This window comes from Natator depressus, chromosome 9, assembly GCF_965152275.1.
Source record: "Natator depressus isolate rNatDep1 chromosome 9, rNatDep2.hap1, whole genome shotgun sequence".
Taxonomy (NCBI): Eukaryota; Metazoa; Chordata; order Testudines; family Cheloniidae; genus Natator; species Natator depressus.
In genome coordinates this window covers 101,592,812-101,603,311 of record NC_134242.1, presented here as the reverse complement: position 1 = coordinate 101,603,311, position 10,500 = coordinate 101,592,812, and the positions used below count along the sequence as shown (strand labels likewise).

The window sequence follows — 10,500 nt, the reverse complement described above, 5'->3', positions numbered from 1 at the left end:
AGTTTGAGACCCTCTGCTCTAGAAAGAAACAGTAGAAGTAGGGGAGAGGAAAAAGAGGTACAACATACAAATAGAGTGGTCACATGGCAATTGGACACATCCTGATTATTTAGCTAAATAAAAATAAATTAGCTGAATACCTACAACCTAGCCTTAATCAGCCAGATAATTTCTTGTAGGTAATCTAGATGAGTCTTTAGGACATGACTGCAGAGAAAAGGATTTGCGGTCTTGTGCCCCACAGCAAGATGTTCTCTGTCACTTGTGGTATCACACTGCTCGGCCCACTCCATGCTATCCTTGTTCTCTACCGCCTAAGCAGTAGTAACACAGAGAAGGCTCTAGGAGTTAAACTGAATATGATTCAATGCAGATGAGGCAAATGCGCTAGTAAGATGTATGAATACTGCCTATAAAACAAGTAAAGTAATTAATTCACACAGCACCAGTTACATAGTACTGTAGAGTATTCAGACCACACCAATAAAAGGTTTAGAATATAGAACCCAGGAGGAAAACTTGGTACATCTGTTCTTTGAAATACAATCAGACTGCTACCATGTCACTCTGAATACACAAAGAACTGTTCTAAAGAGACCAAAACAGATTCTCACTAATCATTGACAGAACAGGCAGGAACAACATGAGCTTTCTTTGCTGCAGCTCATTAAAGTACTAGGAAAACCCTAATACCATAAGAGTTCATCATTAAAATAAGCTTCCAAAAGCAGGAATCAGTGATTGTAGAATCACTACTGGAGATATCAGAGATTAAGGCCTTGTCTACAGTTCAGAGTTGTGTCGATGCAAGTTACGCCAAACGATCAAAAACCACTCTAATTACATCACTTGTGCATGTTCACATAACACTCCTATCAGCGGAGCGCATCCACAGTTGGTGCTCTAGCATCAACAGAGTAATGCACTGTGGGTACCTATCCCACTGTGCTACTCGCTACCTTCTGCGGCTACAGGCTAGGAGTTGTGGGAAGGCAGAGTGGATCACAGAGCATCATGGATACGGGCTCAACATCCCATGATGCAGCTTTTTCTGTTCCATCACTCCATGGGCTTCCGACTGTGGTCAGTGCCATTTTTCAACAGCCTGTTTACAGTGCGCCCGCAATCTTTGTCTGAAAGGATGGATCCTGCACTGCTCTCTACTGTTGTGGTCACTGTTATGAATAAGTCATGGCTGGTCATGTATATCATGAGCAGCTCCCAATCCAAACAGGAATCTGAGGTGCCTGACCTGCTGTGTGCAATGGAGAGAAACAACACCAGATTACATTTGCCATTCACTCAGCTGCTGCACATTTCTCCCCACTGTACTTTCCACTGCAGGCATCCGATGAAGTGAGCTGTAGCTCACAAAAGCTTATGCTCAAATAAATTTGTTAGCCTTTAAGGTTCCACAAGTACTCCTTTTTTTTTGGCGAATACAGACTAACATGGCTGCTACTCTGAAACATGGTGGACCGTGGCTTTTGGGCTTGCATTGTTATGCAGATCTGCGATGACAAGCAGTGGCTGCAGAACATTCAGATGCAGAAAGCCACCTTCCTGGAACAGTGCGCGGAGCTTGGCCCAGCACTGCGGCGCAAGGACACCAAAATGAGAGCTGCCCTCTCAGTGGAGAAACGTGTGGCGATCACTCTGTGGAAACTGGCAACTCTAGACTGCTACCAGGCAGGTCGCGAATCAGTTTGGTGTCCATAGTTGGGACTGCATTATCGCAAGTGTGCAGGACACTCTACTACAAAAAACTGTGACTCTTGGAAATGTGTGTGATACAGTGGATGGCTTTGAGGCAACGGGATTTCCTAACTGTGGCACGGCGATAGATGGCACACATACCCCAATTTTGGCCCCAGACTATCTTGCAAAGGAGTACATCGATAGAAAGGGGTATTTCTCTATGGCATTGCAGGCGCTTGTGGATCACTGTGGGCGTGTCACTGACATCAATGCGGGCTGGTCCGGGAAGGTGCATGACGCACACATCTTCAGGAGCACTGGCCTGTACAGAAAGCTGCAAGCAGAGACTTTCTTTCCAGACAAGATTCCAATGGGGGATGTTGAAATGCCCAAAGTGATCCTGGGAGACCCAGCATACCCTTTACTCCCATGGCTCATGAAGCCTTACATAGGAAACCTGGACAGCAGCAAGGAACACTTCAACAACAGGCTGAGAAAATGCAGAATGGCCGTAGAATGTGCCTTTGGCAGATTAAAAGCACACTGGCACTGCCTTTATGGCAGATTAGACCTAAATGAGGAAAATATTCCCATGGTCATAGTAACCTCCTGTGTGCTGCATACTATTTGTGAGACTAAGGGTGAAAAGTTTCCCTCAGGGTGGAGCATGGATGCGGATCACCTGGCGGCTGATTTTGAGCAGCCAGAACCAGCGCTATTATAGGGGCACAATAGAGGGCTATTTGAATCCTGGAGCCTTTTAGGCACCATTTTGACAATGAGCACCAGCAATGTGCCTTGCTATACAGCACTCTACCATGCTTTGTTAACTTGCCACCTTGCATGAAAATTTTGATGATTCCTGATCGTGATTTGTAGTCAGCAAGTGATCAGATTGCAACTGTGTATTAATTCCAGCAGCAACCACTGTGTGTAGGAGACAAATAAAGACTGATTATTTTTCAGAGACTATGTTTTTATTAAACACCAATTAAAAACACAGAGAAAATGCTCAGTGGAAAGGGAGATAACAGTGAAGGGCAGTGTCCTGATGTAGGCTCTCATAGCTATGTGTTACTTCAGCTATCATTTTGGAAACTGTCTGAAGGGGTGGAGTGAACAGAGTACTGAGACGGGCTGGGAAGATGCAAGAAATGTCTGAGAGGAGTTTGGGGAAGGCATGACAAGCAACTCTGTATCGGCTGCGGGGGGATGGAGAAGAGCATGCATGTGTTCTGCCTACAGCGTGATTACAGGACTTCAACATCTCCATTTGGTCCTCCATCACTTTTAATCATCTGCTCCTGGGCCATTAAAATTCGCTCCTGGCTCTTCTTGCTGTCCTGCCTATTTTATAATTTTCACTTGTAGTCTCTCTCCACACCCTTGTGTTCTTGTTTCTCAGCATCTGAGGATTGAAGAACCTCTCAAAGCATGTCCTCCTTACGCCTTCTCGGCTTCCTTACCTGGCAGAGGCACTCTGCCGGCATGTAGTGGGTTCCCCTGAAGGCCACATCTGCACAAACACAACAAACAGAACCATGCTTGTTAGTGCATTCACAGCTTCAAAATCATAGTAAAATGCACCTTTTAAAATATGAAATCAGTTTCTCACTGTCCCTTGGCAGGCACACAGCTCAGCCAACGCCCTAAACATGGTCAGTTCGTCCGGGGTAGGGAGGGTGCTCAAGATGGGGCAAAGGGTCTGGGAGGTTTTTTCAGAGGATCACTGCAAGCAACTAGGGACAAAATTGTAAATTCTGCCACCAATTTTCCACACAGAGATCACAGAAGTCAATATCTCACTCCTGCAGGTAAGCAAGGATGCATCTCCTGCATCTGTCTGGCTCAGATCCCTATGCAGCTCGCCTCTGTGCTGTTTTGGTCCCTGCACAAGTGATTCCTGATTGGCGCAGGAAAGTTTCGTACAATGGGGGAAGGAACAAAGCAGCTCTGCCAAGGAACCTTCAACAGAGGATTAGTGAGTACCTCCAGGAAAGTTTCCGAGTGATCTCTCTAGCAGATTCCATGAAATCTCAGTGTGCATTAACACACTGTTCTGCCTCACTGCTTAGTTGCACAGGGGGATGCAAATCACATGCAAACACAGCTAGTCTTGTACATTTCTATCCCTTCACCCACTTCTAGCATATAACAAAGCAGCGTCAACTCAAAAAGATCACTTACCAGAGCTCCCCTTTCCTGCTTCATGCGCACCAGAGAGATTGCTGGAACTGGCTCAAACCTGCCTGGGTCAAGAAAAGGCCCTGGCTCGCCATGGTACCAGATGACCCTGTTGCCTGTCCCATCTCTCCTCCAACTCAACCTCCTTGTCCACGACTTCGTCCTTGGGGTTGAGTCCACTGTCTGCTGTCTCCAGCCGCCGCCCCCCCCCCACCCCGCAAGTATCCTCAGGGATCTTGATGGTGAAGGTGGGGTCACCACCGAGGATGGCGTCCAGCTCCTTATAGAAATGGCAGGTCTCCAGTGCAGCTCTAGAGCAACAGTTTGACTCCCTTGCCTTCTGGTACATCTGCCTCAGTTATTTTATCTTCACATGGCACTGATGCATGCCCTGTTCATAGCCCTTATCCAACATGCCACAAGAAATCTGACAGTAGGTATCAAAGTTCCTACAGCTGAATCTAAGCTGGGACTTCACAGCCTCCTCTCCCCACAGAGAAAGCAGATCCAACAACTCAGGTGTGCTCAAAGAGGGAGAGTATTTGCTGCATATGAACCGCCATGATCAGCTGGAAAGATGCCATGATCAGCGGGAAAGATGCTATGTGAGCTCTCCATGCCAAGCAAACAGGAAGTGGAATACAAAAATTCCTGGACCTTTAAAGGTGAAGGTGCAGATGCCTGTGTACCTGGGTGCAGGGCAGTTGAGTTCGAACTGCTGACCAGAGCGGTCAGGAGGGCATTATGGGACACCTCCTGGAAGCAATTTACAACAGCATAACCAAGTGCAATGTCTACACTGACACTTTGACCATATAACTTTACCACAAAAAGCTCAACACCTCTCATTGAGGTGGTTTTATTTTGTCAGCAAAGCAGGAGAGCTTTGTCGGTGGAAGGTGAATTATACTGCGTACATCTCCATTGTTTTGTTGACAAAAGTTATCTTTTGTCAACAAGTTTCAGAGTAACAGCCGTGTTAGTCTGTATTCGCAAAAAGAAAAGGAGTACTTGTGGCACCTTGGAGACTAACCAATTTATTTGAGCATGAGCTCAAATAAATTGGTTAGTCTCTAAGGTGCCACAAGTACTCCTTTTCTTTTTGTCAACAAAACTCTGTAGTGTAGACAAGGCCTAAGACTTTACGCCCACAACCCTTAAGAAACATTATGATATGCTGACCTAGTGCAGGGGGCTTAGCTAGATGGCCAAGCAGAGAATTCCTCAAATCCAACCTATTTCATCTCTCGCCATCATATGATTCCCATCATTTTCAATCCAGACTTTATAGACCTGAAGCTCCTGCTGTTCATCTGCAGGCACAAAGTTTGGCTGTACATTTTCATACTAGAGTTTCTATTGCTAAGTCTGAACAAGAATGAACCTGCTGCACATATCTGCCTCCCCACCCTAATATCTTTGTGGCACTACTTATAGTCCTTGACTCCTGAACTGCAGACAATCAGTTGCTTCCAGTCAAGATAGAAAGTGAGTGACTACATTTCATTTTTTGTAATCGGCAAAGATACCACAAAACATAGTACTGAGACCATGTTAAAATGGTTAAAACGTCTACAAAAGTTGCAAAGTTCTTTTCCTCCAACTCCATCCTTGATCCCCTCCAATTTCTAAAAGTCATCAATAATCTCTTAATAGTCAAATTTCAGGGTCTCTCCTCTGCCCTTATCCTTAACTTTATCAATCACATCTGCATTGACATCTTATCTACACTGAGCTTCCACAATACTGTCTTCTGGTTTTCCTCCCATGATCAGTATACTTTAATATTTTGTATTAGCTGGATATAAGTTACTTAAATTTTGGTACATAATAAATCTAAACAGACTGAAATAACTTTTCAGTCAGGTTAGTGCCGGGCAAACTGAAGGATCCCAAAATTCTTTGGGAATTGTACACTTATTCACAACTAACATACAGCCACCTCTGCAAAGCATGGTAGAAATTCTGCCCCAGAAATCACCTAACAGGTTTGGAGGGGAAACAAAGAGTAGGTTTGGGAATTTTTGTTTATATGTCAAATGGAAGGAGGAAATTTAGGTAGATATAAGTCACTTAAATTACAATCTAGACAAGACTGGGGTAAAACACTCCAATTCTTGCGACAACAACTATTAAAAAGGTGGATCTTGCGGCAACATGTGCATCTAACTGTTCAAACATGCCAACCAGAATCAGTGTCAGGACTAGAGTTTAGTAATTCAACTTTTAAAATATTATATTAAAGTGGCACACATCAATGATCAGCTACCTAGAGTCATAATTGAAAGTAGAGCTGTGTACATTATATTGAGGTGATAGTACTTCTATTATTAAGATTGCACCAGAATTTCCATTTTAATAGGGGTGAAAAAGGCCTATACAAAGAATGGTTTCAGAGTAGCAGCCGTGTTAGTCTGTATTCGCAAAAAGAAAAGGAGTACTTGTGGCACCCTAGAGACTAACAAATGGAGCATAAGCTTTCGTGAACTACATCGGATGCATCCGATGAAGTGAGCTGTAGCTCACAAAAGCTTATCCCCAAATAAATTTGTTAATCTCTAAGATGCCACAAGTACTCCTTTTCTTTATACAAAGAATGTAATTGATCCTCTAACTCAAAACAAGAGGTTTTTTTGTAGTTTGTGCACTGCTTGAATAGTCTACGGAAGTTTGTGGTGACTCAAATACATATGTGTATCATGAATCCCACTGTGATGACTGCATTGTTATGTAATGCATAGCAGAATCAAACTCCAAGAAGTTCAGTATGTTGTATTTAAAAAAAAAAAAAAACCTAAAGTGAACTTAGCCTTTCATACAAATCTCAAAATTCTATTAAACAAATTTCAGAGGGGTAGCCGTGTTAATCTATATCAGCAAAAACAATGAGGAGTCCTCGTGGCACCTTAGAGACTAACAAATTTATCTGGGCATAAGCTTTCGTGGGCTATAACCCGCTTCAGATGCATGGAGTTAAAAAATACAGTATAAATATACAGCACATGAAAAGATGGGGGTTGCCTTACCAAGTGTGGGGGGTCAGTGCTAATGAGGCCAATTCAATCAGGGTGGATGTGGCCCATTCCCAACAGTTGACAAGAAGGGGTGAATATCAGAGGGAAAATTACTTTTTGTAGTGCTAACGAGGCCAATTCAATCAGGCCCTAAAATACAACCGCATTTGCTCCAATCCCTCAGACAGAGATAAACACCTACAGGATCTCTATCAAGCATTCTTAAAACTACAATACCCACCTGGGGAAGTGAAGAAACAGACTGACAGAGGCAGAAGGGTACCCAGAAGTCACCTACTACAGGACAGGCCCAACAAAGAAAACAACAGAACGCCACTAGCCATCACCTTCAGCCCCCAACTAAAACCTCTCCAGTGCATCATCAAGGATCAACAACCTATCCTGGAGGACAATCCCTCGCTGTTTTCTGTGGAGCACTGAGTGCCCACGGTGGGATTGGGTAAGAGGGGTGGGGGGAAAATGAGGGAAGGGGAATGAGAGGGTGGAGAATGTGGGAGGGAGGGAGGGGAAGAGAATAGAGAAGAAAAGGGGATGGGGAATCCCGGGGGGGAGTGGGAACCCAGCACACGGTGTCTCCTCAGCAGCAGCTGGGGCTCCCCTGTTAAGCAGGTCCAATGAACCCTCACCCTGAGAAGCCCTACCCCACTACACATGGACTCCTCCGACAACCCCCCCGCACCCAAACCCCCACCCCAGTGAGCCCCAACCAGCTGCACCCTGGGCCCCCACCCCATCAAGCCTACTCCCCCAGCACCCAGACACCCCCCCCCGCCAAACCCTATCTCCCTACACCCAGACTCCCCCACTGAGCCCAACCACCATCACCTGGATCCCCTGCAGAGTCCCATTGCCCCTGTGCATCCAGATCTCCCACTGCCCACACCATGATTACCCCACAGAGAAACCTCTCACCCCACATCTGGATCCCCCCCACGCTACGCCCCTCCACATTTGGATCCTGCTGGGCTGAGCCTGCCCAGCCACACCTGGTATGCCTGGCACAGAGAGGCAGGGCCCTGGGGTGTTTCTGGGGCAGGCCCAGCCTTGCACTGTCAGGGTCAGGTGCAGCCTCGCTACTGAGTTCCTGTACTGGGAAAGGTAAGGTGGGAGATCACTGTGAAGCCCCTAATGCAGCCAGTGGCCTCTGCTCCACACTGCCATGCTGGAGCCACATTTATTGACAAAATATGCAGAATTTTAAAATATTGTGTGCATAAAATTTTAATTTTTTGGTGCAGAACTCCCTCAGGAGTAATACTGGCATGAAAACTAATCTCCGAGACGATTTTTTTTTTTTTTTTTTTAAAAACCTGCTTTCTGAAAGTAGGAAAAAAGCATACAGGCACAAAGCCAAAAATCTCAGCAGTGGAGATACACCCAGAGAGTATCACAGATTACACTGGGAAAGGCCTGGCAGGCAGAGTAGAATCCCCAATGGTCATGTCTTCTGGCAGAGTTCTCAGTGAGAAATTCCACAGAAGCACAGCGTACAGATCTTATTTCATACATTCACAGAATAAGTCATTTATCAGTCATCCACCTTTCCTACTAAAAGAACAAAACTAGACTCCAAGAACTACAATGCTCACGTGGCTACATTCTCCTCTACAAGACCTTGACTTCGTGCATTTCACCTATCCAAAAACTTGCCTTTGTCTAAGATGTACATAAGAAAACTGCTCTACACCTGGAATCAGGCAAGGCCACAAATCAAATTCCCACTGAAGAAAAAGTCTCAAGGCATGAGAAGGTAAGTAAGCCACAGGAAGATAAGTTTTTATCCAAACCTCATTCTTATTTCAATACAGTTTATAGGACAAAAGTATTGTAGGAAAATCTCAGAGTTACATGAGGACCAAGACTGGAATGAGCGGGTTTCCCCCCTAAAATTATATCAACTTTTTTTTGGGGGTGGGGGTGGGGGGTGAGGAGTGTTTCATATTAGCAGTTCAAATCTAGTTTGTTTGCAAGTGAACTGGAGTAGCTGCAAAACATTTCATTAGTGGTCAACAGGCTTCAAACTGGGGTTTATGAGCAGCAGCATAGCAGATAAGAATTTCTCCAAGATGTCACTTGTGCTCCAGAATCTAAGCTTTCAATTTTAAAACAAAATCTTTAGTGTGGAAAGGCAACTCTAATCTCTGTCCACTACATCTAGGGAAGTGAGCAGGATGTGGCTTGCTTACGTGCCCAAGCTCTAAAACATTTAGATCAGCGATACTCAGACAGAGGCTCCCAAGCTGCAAGTGGCTCTTTAATGTGTCTCCTTTGGCTCTTTGCAGCACATATTAAAACAGTGTGTGATTGAATTATTAACCAATCAGGCTGCTTTTACTATGTTATTAACCAATTGTAGTTGATAAAATGAAAATGCTGTGAGAATATATATTATATACACACAAAATATTTCTGTCATACTGTTTAAATATAAATATATAGTACTCTGGTAAGTGAAACAATGAATTCACACTACTGTGTCTCTTTTGGGTAATGTTGATCACTAGTTTGGCTCCTAAACCACTGAGGTCTGAGTATCACTGATGTAAATATACAATCATTTCCTTGTGGAGGGTTTGCAGGACTCCAACAAAACCCTCCAAACACTCAAAACCTTCACACATCAGGGACCCAGAATCCAACTTGTCAAGGGAAGTGATTTCTACCTGGGTGGGTAATTTCTCTTATTATTTCTTAACCATGAGTGTGCATGGTGCTGTACATGATACAAGTATGAAGACACTTCATAGTCCAGAAAATCTTACAGTCAAAAAGAGAAGAGGGACAGAGGGACCCAGACGAGGGGATTCATCTTAGATATTTATTTGCTTTGGTGGCCCTCAAAATGAATCTTTTGGAGAGATTTAAGTGAGGAAGGAAGAAAATGAGTAGAACAGGATAGAAAGGAAGGCGTGTGCATAGGTGGCAGCATGAAAGATGTGGAGACAAGAATGTGAGAAATCTATCAAGAGGAGACATGTATGGCTTGTCTACACTTACCCCATTGCAGTATCGCAGATGCACAAGTACAGCTGCGCCACTGTAGTGAAGACACTACCTATGCAGACAGGAGAGCTTCTCCCGTCGGTATAGGTATTCCACCTTCTTGAGAGGTGGTAGCTATGTCAACAGGAGAAGCCCTCCCATTGACACAGCACTGTCTACACCAGGAGTTCGGTCAGGATAACTGCATCGCACAGGGGTGTGGATTTTCTGACATAAGTTTACAATATAGCCTAGAGCTAAGACTAGCACCACTGGCATGGCAAAAGAGGTATGAGTTATGAAGCGAGATCCAAGATGCAGGCTAGGGCAGTGGTGCCTGGCTTTCCAGGCAAGGATGGAAAGTTTAAATTTAATATAGTGAGTGATGAGAGCCAATAGAGGGATTCAATGAGGGCAGTGTGCATGGATCTACAAGGTAGAATGGTAATTTTGGTGGCAATGTTTTGGACGTAATATAGATGGGCAGGTAGTGTACATCTGGAAGGACAGAGGAAGGAATTAGTTAAAATCAAGGTGGGAGATAATTAGGGCAAGAGCTTTAGCACCCAGGATAAAGAGAAAAGTGAATTTGCAAAACATG

At 44.5% G+C, this 10,500-nt stretch overlaps 1 protein-coding gene across 2 annotated transcripts in view; it reads right to left on the bottom strand.

The window, feature by feature from the left end:
* The window catches only part of LOC141993304 (rho-related GTP-binding protein RhoG-like), a 34,476-nt gene that overhangs the window by 4,254 nt on the left and 19,722 nt on the right, over window positions 1-10,500 (bottom strand). Inside the window, exon 2 of one of the 2 annotated variants that reach the window (XR_012640812.1) lies at window positions 2,790-3,214. The exons of the other annotated variant lie outside the window; for it this stretch is intronic. The gene's annotated coding sequence lies outside the window, so the exon portion shown is untranslated. Of the gene's footprint in view, window positions 1-2,789; window positions 3,215-10,500 lie in introns of those variants that run through there. 2 annotated transcript variants of the gene reach the window in all.